The 4,059-nt window shown below is 37.0% G+C and overlaps 1 non-coding gene across 1 annotated transcript; it reads left to right on the top strand.

Moving 5' to 3' along the window:
- Positions 1-654: 654 nt before the first annotated feature.
- On the top strand, positions 655-786 carry LOC129078533 (small nucleolar RNA SNORA51). The gene has a single exon (XR_008529982.1). It is a non-coding gene; the product is annotated as a small nucleolar RNA SNORA51 (small nucleolar RNA).
- The last annotated feature ends 3,273 nt before the right edge of the window (positions 787-4,059 follow it).

The following is a 4,059-nucleotide window of genomic DNA, read 5'->3' as shown; positions in this document are numbered from 1 at the left end:
AAAGGATAAAGTTTTAGAGTTAACAAAGCATAACTTTCTAGATGACTGTTGGTATCAAGACATATGTCTGTGCAACAAACACATATGTGTGTGCATGCATACCCAAAAATGCACCAACAACAACAGAAAAGAGAGAAATGGTCCAGAAAGAACCACCTCATCATTTGTAGTTATCTGAAGTAGTAGAGTCTGTTCTATTGCAGATGAAATCATTTGGTTATGGTGACAGAACACTTCCCATTGGTCTTTTACACTATACTTCACCCAGAGCTTCCTGTCAACACTCCCATGTCTTGGAATGAGTCAGGAAATATTCTTAGTGCAAACAGACAACATTCCAGTCTGAAGCCATGAACATCTGCTCAATGCAAACCCATCCATGTTTATTCCCATGACATCCATCAAAGGATGATAGCTTAATACAACTCTGTGTATGAACTAAGCACATTTTTATCCCTGGGATGACTTTCCTCATACTTCCCAGACCCTCGATGCCCTGTTTGGCCACTGGGTTCTGCCTTATCAGCCACTTCAGGTGAATTCTGGGAGCTACTAAAATAGGATTCTTTATATATCTACTAGGTAATATAATTTTAAGAAATTTGGTGGTAGAGCCAACTGAGGTAATTAAAAACTGTATCAAAAAGTAGGACAGGCCTCCCAGTGCTTACGACAGGCTGTGTTCTTACACTGACTGTACAGAAAGAGGAGGCAGAGTAAACCCACCCCACATACACCTCAGCCCAGGCCCTTTGCCTGGTCTATATTGTGAATGGGGAGACATGGGAAAAAAAAAAAAAAGGAGGACAAAGGGAGGAAAGGGAAGTATATAATAAAATAGGTAAAGCTATTTCACAGGTGAATTTTGACTCTTCAATTATTTTAGATGGATGAGTTACTGTAAACCAGTATTAAAAGTCATAACACAGAGAAAGCTTTTCAGCTTAATGAAATTCATTTCCATGCCTCTGCAACTTGTCTTTCTTATGTGATCAATGTACTTGACGCTACACCATTTATTTATAAAAAGATAGAGAAAGGCAACAACCTTATAGAGCAAAGCCAGAAAAGCCTCAACTTTGGACCTGAAAGTGAGCTTTTGAATGAATGCTTCTTGAGGGAGTCTGGCCAAGATCTGATGTGGCTCTTTCTCTTTTCTATTCAGTAGATTTCCCCGCAAAGATGAAAAGAGGCTATACCTTGGACAAAAATGTAATCAAGCACACTTGAAAGTAAGAACTTAAACCTTCATTTCCTTCAACTACTGTGACTTTTATCACCAAGATAAATCCCAGATATTATTGGCTAAGGAAGTCAAGACAAAAACAGAATGATGACAATTTCAAAGTATCCAAATAAAGTTCTGTTTTCAAAATCTTTATTCATATAGATGTCCTTCATGTCACCCATCAGTTGAGCATTTATTCAGGATGAAAATTAACACTTGAAGCTTCACCTTCTCAATTTAATCTCAGTACATCCTTTCTCCAGGTAGAAAGTATAATTTATTTTTTATTATCGCCTCTGGGTCCATCTGTGTAGTGAAAGTTCAAACGTGTGTTCCATATTTTCAGATATATGTAATACATTAAAAGGGGGATGTGAAAATCTTAAGTTTACATAATTAACTCCAAGAGTTTAAAATATTTTAATTATTGTTTTAGTTAAGTTATGCAGTTAATGCCTTCAATCTAGAGTGTATATACAATGATCCTACATATCTAAAATGTGATAAATCAATGCCAGATGAAGATGGGGAACAAAAGTAAAAACTTCACAAAATATGCAATGATAAGAATTTGTCTACCATCTAATGCCTCTAACTCTGTAATCCAAAGTTTCAAAGTAAAAGAGACAAAGAGAGGGAAAACTTTATCTTCTTAAGACTTAAATAAGTCCCTGTCTATAAGGTAAGTGATTTTGGAAGTTGTGCTTTCCGTTGCAAGCCTGAAGAATCTGTTCTTTTCTTAGAGTCTGTAGGAACAGAGCCCTAACAAGCCCAGGTTTGGGAGTAGGGAGGAAGGTAGGATAGCCTGACAGTGGTGTCTATTACATATGACTGATATGACTCATTCAACATACCTGACAAGTGAAATTTATATTGTTCTGTGAAACTCTGCCCTACCCAAATGATTTTCTCCACCAGCTTCTACCTGTCCTAAAGTATCTGTCTATGCAGAGCTGTTCTCATGCCTATGGTTACTAACATGGCTGCCCAACAGATTTAAGAGAAGAGCTTGTTAAGAAAACAGATTGTCAAAATGGTAATGGGAAAAATACAATTAAAAAATTAACTATTAAAAATAAAAATAAAAGAAGGGGAAAAGAAAAAGGAAGAAAAACAGATTCACAGACCCTATCCTATTCCTACTGAATCAGAATCTTTGGCGCCAGGGAAAAGCAAATCAATATTTTTAACAAGTTTTCCAGATGTGTGTGATACCATCAGTCCAGCTAATCCAGTATTTGGACACTGTTGGTTTAGAAAACATATAGGAAGTGTAGAGAAAAAGAAGAAAATAGGAAAGAGAGGGCTCCTAACTTCCTCGCATGAACATAGATGAGTTTATCAGATGAGCTAGTTGTCACCTTGAAAAGCTCACAGAACGTTTCTATCCCAGGAATCACAAACTCACATGCTTTCAGACAGACAGATAACATAAATAAGTGAGGCCAACTTAGTGGAACATTCATGGCTTCCTCGATCTGTTTTTCATTTCGCACTTTTGAAAGGAACATGTGAACAAAACATAGCCCAGATTCCCCTTAAGTCTTCTATAAGAAAAGCAATGGAGCAAGCATGAGAATAAAGGGCTGTAGCTGAGGTGTCCAGAGTCATAGGGAAGAGTGGGGACTTTGGCATCTAAAGTGTTTCTGCCACATTTAAGTGGACAGCTTTCACCCAACTTCTGTTGAATTTTTTTTGGAGGCAAAGCCTGTGTAAAAGCAGCCAAAATTAACAAGAGCAAAGGGAAGGTTAGAGAAAGGCTAGACAGCAGTGGGGAAGCATTTGCTTTAAGGTATGTCAAGCCTAATACAGAAGAGAGGCTTATCCTAGTGTTCTCTCCGCAGGCAAGACAAAACACATAGTTCACTGTTTTATTATATTGAAATATTGATTAAATAAACAGGGATTTGGAATCAGGCAGATCTGAGATGGAATCCCAGCAATCAAATTATTTAACTATATCTGAATCTTAGTTACCCCTTTTTAAATGAGAGGGAATATCTCACTTGTATGGTTGTTTTGAGGGTTCTACGTAAAAATGCATATGAAAAGAGAAAGCACATGGCCTGACACACTGTAGACACTTGATAAATAATTTTCTTACCAAACTTCCCACAGTTGGATCACAGTGCACTCCTATATTGCCCTCTTTACATCAGGGCTATATGAAGATTTTTGGAAAGTGGTTGCTATACTTCAATCATCTATGCCACTTATAAAACTGAGCCAATGTAGGCAATCTTTCCTTAAGTGTTTGCAATCTCTCTCAGATTTCTCCCAAGGCATGAACCTAAAATTTGAATAGTAAACAGGCATTAGAAAATGTTCTGGGGGAATTTTTGTTTGTTTGTTTTTTTGATTTAAAATTTGGTGATATAGTTTTGCAACAATAAGAATCTATGATCTCATGTTTCCCTTGACATAACCTGGAATTTATCTGGTCTATCTCACTTGGCCATCTCGCTCACGCACAGACATTCAAAAGATACATGACATCATTAATTATTACCAGGTCTTCAGGATTTATTTTCCCTTAGTATTTCTTCTCAGGGTACTTTAGGCTTTTTCATAACTTTGTTCTTTATTCTCTAACAAGTAGAAGTAGTAAAAGGGAAAGCATATTCTCATACAGGGAACGTAATTCCCCAGTTTGCCATCTGGGAAGAGTACTAATAGCAATGCCTGTTTGATTAAATCCTTCACAAGCACTAACTGAGGAACTACCATGGGTTATAAACAGTGCTTGATGCATTTGTATACATGAGAAAATGGTCATGTAAGGCCCTTCACAAATAAATACTGTAAGACAGCTTCTATTCAGGTATCAATTA

Source organism: Pteronotus mesoamericanus, unplaced genomic scaffold, assembly GCF_021234165.1.
Source record: "Pteronotus mesoamericanus isolate MK-2021 breed Mesoamerican mustached bat unplaced genomic scaffold, CSHL_Meso_final contig_73, whole genome shotgun sequence".
In the NCBI taxonomy this organism is placed as follows: Eukaryota; Metazoa; Chordata; class Mammalia; order Chiroptera; family Mormoopidae; genus Pteronotus; species Pteronotus mesoamericanus.
Note: the sequence above shows the minus strand (reverse complement) of the source record. Positions and strands in the feature narration are given on the sequence as shown.